Genomic DNA, 9095 nt, shown 5'->3' with positions numbered 1-9095 from the left:
AAAATACATCCTAGCTCTCTTTGCAGCCAATTGAAGGAGGTAGTAGGGAATCCATTTGGTGAGGAAATAAAGAGAAACAGAGTGCTTCCATCTTAGTCAAGCTAGGAATTTGCCAACAAAGCCCATTATAATAAAATGAAATTATCACTAAGGGAAGTTAAGAAGTTATTAACTATCCTGCTTTTGTCAGAGTGGGAAAGCTCTATGCAATGCCTGGATAATTAAAAACCCCCATCAGTACTATATCATACTTCTGTTCTGAGCTTGTGATCTTATTTTCTCATTCTGTTCCAATTATCGTACTACATGTCAATGAGAAAATCCCTCGTGTTTCTCCCTCCTTTGATCTTCATAACTGTACCCTATTCCTGGATTTCTTCACATTAGTAAACCTTTTTAATATACAATTCTATTCTACCTCACCCAGCTTTTGTTTGTCTTGGTTCTTTTGAATAAAGTAAACCCATCGAAACTCAAAATCTAATTATAGATTTTCCTCTCACTGGTTCTCAGTGAAACCCGTGAAGTCAAACAGACCATCTTTATTTAAATCATCTAGTTCTTGTTAAATGTGGGACGGTTGTTTATGGATATTTAAGGCCATGACTTTACTACTGGCTCCTTTCTTGGATTTGTCTCCTCTGAATTCCTGAGTGCCTCGATTGCTATTCACCTTCCTTCAGAGTTGCTACTCTCGGAGACATCTAGCTTGAAGGATATGCATAGGCAACTTTCTCTCTTAATCCATCATTTGTAGTGTAAAGCCCCTTTGTTTTGCTAGTTAATCATTCCACTAAGACTCCAGGGCTCTAACCTGGATCTTCCCCAGTCCTTGTGGTTTCTAGGTTCATTACTTCTCAGTAGGGGTCACAAGTTCCCCAGTTCTAACATCCATTGGTTGCTCACTACCATCCTGATTATATTGGGGACAATTCCACTTTTGTTTCTGCTCCAGGATTTTTCCTCATAAAAGGAAATGAGTAAAAAGTTATCTACTGTACAAACATGAGCCAGCTAGAGGACAAATCCTTTATTCTGGCTGCTAACTAGTCATTTACATTTCACCTCTCCAGAGCACAATCCGATCAAACATTGTCTTCTTTCTAATGGCCCCTCTTTCTCCTTCACTGATTCTTTGTAAAGGAAACAAGAGATTGGGCTGGAGACACGTGGCATGAGATGAAAGGCACAAAATCAGATGATCGGATGATGAGTCTCATGTCGCTATTCCCTTCCTTCTGAGGACTGGAGATTAGGTAGGAGAGTATGTAGCAAGGGATATAAATTAAACCTGGCCAGTAAAAGGAGAAAGTCTGCTTTTCTTATTCCACTCTCCTTAAGGGAAGGTGCAGCAGTCCGAGGAAGAGCTGGCTCCTCTTATCTTCTTCTTTTTTTTTTTTTAATGTGTTTCATCTCTGGCCAGAAATCTGTGAAACCTAAATTGAAACTGTGATTTAGAAATCCAAGTATCTTCCTCTGATAAAACTTTTTTTAAGTTACATGTTCATTCCTTAAATTATTTTTTTCTTCTGGCCTCAATGGACAATAATGATGAAAATATAACCTGTGGTCCTATAATCTTCAGTTTTTTGTGCAAGGTTTTGTTATCACTAGCAATATAATTAGTGAAGCTGATAAATAAATCAAAAAAGTCTGAAAAGATATAGTGCATGAACATTGCATATCTTTTCAGACTTTTTTGATTTATTTATCAGCTTCCTGGACCTCCCACCTCTGCAAAGTAGTGGTGGGAGGAGGTATCTTTTCATGTTCTCTTTTGGGGACCACTATCTTTCTTTGTAATCTTGTAACCTCAATCTTCTGATTTTTAGCTTTTTAAAAAAATCAGTATTTTATTTTCTAAATTCATTTAAAGATAGATAGTTTTCAACATTTATTTTGGTAAGATTTTGTTCCAAATCTTTCTCTCTCCCTCCCTTACCTCCTCCCTCCTCAAGACAGCAACCATCTGATATAGGTTAAACATGTGCGATTTGTAGCCTCAGTTTCCAATTGTTTTGTAGTCGGGAGTCAAAGGGCATCATGTTAAGAATCCCTGTTGTAGGGTACAACAATGAAACAACATAACCAAAACTTCTGGGCAATTAAAAAAAGATAAAGATTTTGTTAGTGGGGGAAGTGGGAGAAAGTTCATTGGTTCTTTTCCAGTCTTCTCCATCTAGGCCAAATCTTATAATTTGCAGAAAAAAGAAAGATGTAGGGGAAGAAAGGGTAAAGCAATATCTTCACCATCACATGTGTCGAGTTGTTTTTCAATCATGTCCAACTCTTTATGGCCCTATTTGGGATTTTCTTAGCAAAGATACTGGAGTGGTTTGTCATTTTCTTTTCCAGATCATTTTACAGATGAGGAAACTGAGATAAACAGGGCAAAGTGACTTGCCCAGGGTCACACAGCTAGTAAGCTTCTGAGGACAGATTGGGAGTCAGGAAGGTGAGTCTTCCTGACTTTGAGCTCAAAGCTCTAGCCACTGCAACAGAGTCAACTGTGAAGGCAGATAGATATATAGATATATATATATATATATATATATGTGCACACACACATATATATACATGTATATATATATATGCACACACATATATATACATATACACACATATATATGCATATATATATATTTGAGTACTTACTATGTGCTAGATGCTTATAGTGTGTTAGATGCTAAGGATACAGATATGAAAAAGAAATCAATTCCTGCTCTTGAGAAGCCATACTCTTTTTAAAGAAGAAATACCTGAGTATAATCAGTTCTGGCATCTATATTGTGTGTTTCAAAAACATAATATATTAAGGAACAAAAACTTCAGATTTCCTCACGGATGATTTCTTCTGTAAAAAAAGTGAGAACACAGAAAACTGCACTTCAAAATACCTCCCAACTCCTGATGCCCACTTCTGCAAGCAAGGGAAAAGTCTTTATTTTAGGTACTGTGTGTCTTCTGGTGCAGTAGAAACTGGGGATGAAGAAGGGCCGGTCCACAACACCCCAAATCTACCCTCATCCCTTCTGGCCAAGACCTGTAGGTCCCAAGGTCCAAAGCCTGCTCAGTTTGCTTATACAGACCAGGGTGCAGGCCAAGAAGAATCCTGAGGGTACAGACTGGGTCATTATTTTTATAGCGTTTATTTGTTCTTAACCATTAAACATAAGGAAAACTGTTAGCAATTTTACTGAGGTTTTTTCTTTTTGATGTGTCGCTGACGAAATGTCTCAGCATTGTGCACCAATGCCATTTTCCCCATAAGTGTTTTGGTTTTTTATTGAGAGAATAGGAAGGAGGTAAAATAGTACTTATTAAGCACCTGTATGCTAGGTACTGGACTAAGCACTTTACAAATGTGATTTCATTTGATTCTCATAGAACCTTGAGAGGTAGGTGCTGTTATTATCTTCATTTTACAGAAGAGGAAAGTGAGGCAGAGAGAGGTTAAAGTGACTTGCTCACTGCTGAGATGGGATTTGACCTCAGGTTTTCCTGACTTCGGACCCAGTTCTCTAATCACCAAGTCACCTAGTGGCTTCCATGTTGGGCAAACTTCCTCATTACGGGTCCTTGGAGATCATTATTTGGACCATAGTGAAGTTCTTTAAAATGATTTCTTTTTACACTGTTGTTAGAATAGAAATCATTTCCTGGTTCTCATTTAACTATATAACTTATACATGTCTTCCCAGGTTTCTCTAAAACTGTCTTTTGGGGTTTCCTACAACACTTAGTATTCTATGATATTCATGTACCATAATTTTGTCAGTCATTGGACTGACACCCCACTGGTTTCTAGTTCTTTGCCAATACAAAGCAGCTATTCCAGTATGTTTCTACACATGAGGATTTACCCTGATTTTTTTATCTCTTTGGAGATCAAAGGCCTAGTAGTAGTATTGCAGGCTCAAAGGGTATATGCACGAACAGCTTTTGGGCTGGACCAATTGAGAGCTCCATCAACAATGCCTTGTGCTAGCTGCCACCTGTCTCCTTCCCGGTGACATGTTTCCCCGACCACCCTCTTCTGCACTAGTTGCACTGTGAATCATTCTCCTCATCTCACTGGTTGAGGCTGGGGAGTTAGAATACTTGTGGTTCCCCGTGGCCATTTCCAGGCTCCCTCTCCCACCATGGCTGCTGCTTCGATCCATATTTAGCACCCAATTAAGATTCTAATAACTGCTCTCTACAGATGTGCAGACCACTCCCCTTCCTTCCTCAGGGAATTCAATACTGGCTAAATAGACTTTCCTCCCCAACTCCTCATACAAGAGGATCTCGGTATATTCCACAAACACTGTGATAATCTCTCACCACACAGATCTTCAATTTAGTCGTTTCCCATGATCTCCTCCTCCTCCTCCCACCATAGCTACATGCAGAGGCGATCTTAAACTTGATGTTGCCATCACCTATGCTTTGCTAACCCTGTTCTTCATCCTCATCAAGACATCAGTCTCTCCACTCTTCATCTCTTTCTCAGGTCAGCATCCTTGCGATGGACGCACGCTCTTCTTTTTCTCATCTTTGCCCCTTTGGTGAAACAGTTCAACACCCCCAATGCCCTCTTCCCTTGCGTCTGTAACATATTAACAATCTCGTCCTTTCAATCTCCAGATGAGTTTTCCTCTCCTCTTTTTTCCTACTTACTGGCTACTGAACAAAGCTGGAGAAAATCAGGAAAGTTTGCTGACTGATTTGTGTTCTGGACCCCCAAATGCGTTCTCATTGAAGCAAGGTAATCCTGCCATATTTCCTTAATCTATTCTCCCACTCACCACGGTGGCTTTGCCAGTCTGTGCAATAGCTCCTCAAATCCCACAGCTCTTTCCATGTGGTCAGCCTTATGACAATGCGGGTACTCACACATGCACACCTATGCACAAACAAGCACGCACCACAGCACACAAATGAACACGCAAACTCACACCTATGCACACATCCATTTGTACATGCATACTCATACAAAACAGGCTTCCACACGTATTGTCACATTTACATATACATGTAAAACTCTAACACAGAAACATACAGACCCATGAATACCCACAAGTGTGTGCACATTCTGTGACACATACAAACTCACAGGAACACACTCTCACAAATGGACACACACATACACAAATGTGTGCTCACACACATGCACACAATCACCCAATATACATGAATATGCTCTCACGAACATACTGTGAGGATGTTTGGGTGTGTGTCTGTTTGTGAGTGCTCTATAAACACATGTGAGAGTGTGTTTGTATATCTTGAGCCACTGTGTGAATGCACCTAAGTCATTTTGTATACATGTGTGCCTTTTTATGAGTGCTCTGTATATATAAAGGTGTGTTTGGGTCTCTTCTGTGGCTGTGTGTATGCATGTAAGTGCCTGTTTGTATACGTGTGTGCCTGTTTGTGAGTGCACTGCACGACTAATGGTGTGTTTGTATATCTTGTGGAACTGTGTGCACATGTATAAGTGAATGTTTATGTACATAAGTGACTGTGTTTATACACGTGTGCTGGTGTATCTTGTGTGACCATGTCCATGTGGACATGTCACACATGTTTATATATGTGTGTCCCTGTTGTATTGTGCACATATGAGAATATGTTTGTGTATCTAGTGTGACTGTGTGCATGTGTGTGCCTGTTTGTGAGTGTTCTGCACATGTGAGAGTATATTTGTGTGCATGTTTGCACATGCAATATATCATTGTGTGCATGTGTATAAGTGCATGTTTGTGTGTGTGCCTGAACATTTGAAAGAGCTTATGTGTGTTTGTGAGTGCGCACATGTGTTTGTGTATTTTGTGTGCCTATTTGTAAGTACTTTGAGTATGTGTTTGTGTATTTTTGTGACTGTATGCAAGTGCATGCTTGTGTATGTGTGTCCCTGTTTATGAGTGCTCTAGATAAGTGAGAGTGGGTTTATGTATGTGTGTGCCTGTGAGGATTTGTGTACATGTGAGTGTGAATGTGTGCCAGTGTGTAGGTGCAGGTTTTTGTGAGTGTGCCTGTTTGTGACTGCTCTGCACATGTGAGTGTGTATTTTTGTGCCCATTTGTGAGTATTCTGCACATGTGAGAGTGGGTTTGTCTATGTGTATGCTTGTGTTTCTGTACATGTGAGTGTGTATCTTGTGTGACTGTGTGCATGTGTGTAAGTGCATGTTTGTGTATGTGCACACCTGTTTCTGAATGCCCTACCATGTGAGTGTGTGTTTGTGTATTTTGTCTCCATTTGTGAGTCCTCTGCACATGAGAAAGCAATTTGGTGCATGTGTTTAAGTGCATCTTTGTGTATATATGTGCCTGTTTGTAAGTGCTCTGCACATGTGAAAATGTGGGCATATTTTTCAGCTTGACATTGTGACCCAAACTGTTTTTTTCTTTTGAGATTTTGTTTATTGATGTTATGTGGAATTATTATATTGTTTTGAGTTGGGGATCTTGGGGACTATGTTTGGGGAAGAGTTCTTTAACTTGAGCTTCCCTTATTTCTTATTTTTCTCTTATTTCCATTATTCTCTGTGTCTCTTAAATGACTTGTTTAGGATCATATAGCTAGTAAGTAACTGAAGCTGTATTTGAACTCAGATTCTCTTGACACCAGGGCTGATGCTCTAGCCACTGTGCCATCTATTCTTAGTAGCCCCTTCTATTATTCTTTTATTCATTTTCTCAGGCGTCCTTCCTAAATTGGGAGCCTATGCCGGAGCCAACCTCTGCCTACTTTTAGAAAAAATGTTAGAGTATTAGGTCCTAACTGATATTCTCTGGGATCCTGTTCCAGCTTTCTCTGGATATTCTATGTTCTTCAGTAATCTTAAGAGTGGCTCAGGCCAGGAAGCTGCAGTCACACCCAGTCACCCTAAAAAGTTCTATCTAGGGTAAAGTATGTCCCTTGTCCTTTTGGTCTGACTTTGTAACCTTCTGATCCCAGTTAGGGTTTGGTGAACTTGACTTTAGATTTGCCCTAGTTATTCAGCTACAGCCTAATATTGGTACTAGGTTTTCTGGATAAAAGCAAAGTAGTACAGTAGCTAGAGCCCTAGACTTTGGAGAAAGGAAAATCTGAGTTCAAATATTACCTAACACAACATAGAACTGCATGACGCTGGACAAGTCACTTAACTTCTAAGTTTCCTCAACAATAAAACGGAGATTATTTTTTAGTCTATTTTTACCTTTCAGAAACAAATATCAATATGTAACTCATCAAGGTACTGTGAGGATCAAATGAAATAATATTGGTAAAGTGCCTGGCGCGTGTACATAGTGCCTATGCTTGTCCTCTTCCTTCCTTTCATGTACCTTGAGATTTTAGATTTTCTTCCTATGATAATGTGGCCTGGAAAAAATGACCCGCTGAAATTTCTTTTGGGATTTTCTGACCACAAATCAGTCCTGTGATTTTCAAAGTATATGAGTGTAGCTATGGGTTCTATTGCTTCCTCCTACTCTCTCATAGTTGTCATAAATGTATGTGTGTGCCTGCTTCTACTTCTCCCTGCCCCTCTCCCCACTTCTTTCACGTCACTAGAAAGAAGAAACCTGGAAAGGATTTCTAGGAACAATTTCTAGGGATTTTTTTCTCAGGAAACTAAAATACATTTTGGGATACCTGTCTTCTTTTACTTCTTTTGAATGATAGTTGGGACTTTGTGGAGAGAGGATGTGAGAAATAAACAGCTGGATTTTCAGATGGTGTGGCAACAGGACATGGGAATCATTGATATCGTCTGAAGAAATTGGGAATGTTATCACTAGTAATAATAGCTGGTGTTTCTCTAGCTCCTCATGGTTTGCAAAATACTAAACAAACTTTTTATCATTTGAACTTCACAACACCCTTGTTGGAGTAAATACTATGATTGCCTCCATTTTCTAGATGTGAATACTGAGGCTTACAGAGAAAAATTAAGGTTCCCATGATCTTGTAAATAGCAAGTATAGGAGCCAGAGGGTCAACGCAGCTCCCTCTGAGGCCAGGAGAGGATGTTTCTGCTTGACCAGGATGCTCTAATTAGAGGAAAGATTAGGGATTTTCCAAGGTGGGAGGGGATAAATGAACAGGTTCCCTTTCTGAATTCAGAAAGAGGTGTCCCACTCCCCCAAAGGAATATAGAAACAATAACTGATGTCCCAATATGGGGGAAATTTCCCAATAAGACATATGGGATGCTTGAGACGTGTAATTGTGAGAAAACTCCTTGCATCAATGTTTGCAACTGACTGTTTCTGCTCAGCATAGCCTAGTTCATAACTAAAGGGTCTCTAAGCAGCAGATAGGGGTCACCCAGCTTCCCAGCCATGCTATTCAAATAATGCAGTTCCCCTAACTGAATCAAGTTCTCTCACAGGAAAGAAATAGCCTTATCATTTGGAACAGAAAGATCCACTTTCATAGGTATCACTGAGAGGGGACTTTAATCAGAGACCAGGTCTTGCTTAAGGGAAATAACTGATGGGGCTGCCAGGAAAGAAGTATGTGCCAAGAAGACACGAAAGTGTGGGCGTGTGAAGAAAAGAGGGGCAGCTGCAGTTGAGGACAAATGGAAGAAGCGCATTATGCTTACCTAATATGGATGACAAAGCTAGGACAGGGTCAGGTCACAGGAGTGATGGGGAACTTTGATCATCCAGATCTAGTGCTTTTCCACTGATAGTTTAGCTCTCTCAGGAGGCAGAGGGAATCACTCCAGACCTGATTCTGACTCCACAGGGGGTCGAATCCTAGTTCTTCATGCTTTCTAGAGATACTGAGCTTCCTTTGGGGGGGGGGGAGACTAAAGAGCTCTCAAGGTTCCTTACAGCCCTAAACCTGTGATTTGGGAGATGTCAATTGTAGGACTGAGCACTTTAACAAGCCCTTTTTCGGGGAGTCGTTTGCTTTTTTTCTCCTCCCTCAAATGCAGAGATTGAACAGAAGCTTTTGGAAGGGTCCTGGAAGTTTTAAAACCTGTCTAAGCTGCAAACTTTGGGCTATTATGGGTCTCAGTTTCTCTGTGAAAGGAGTGAGAGGGGCTCATTTCCAGGGGTCTTTTCAGGGCTGCCCACGATTCTAGGAGGCTGCTACCACAAGCAAGT

This window comes from Sarcophilus harrisii, chromosome X (genome assembly GCF_902635505.1).
Source record: "Sarcophilus harrisii chromosome X, mSarHar1.11, whole genome shotgun sequence".
NCBI lineage: Eukaryota > Metazoa > Chordata > Mammalia > Dasyuromorphia > Dasyuridae > Sarcophilus > Sarcophilus harrisii.
This window is presented reverse-complemented; position numbering follows the sequence as displayed.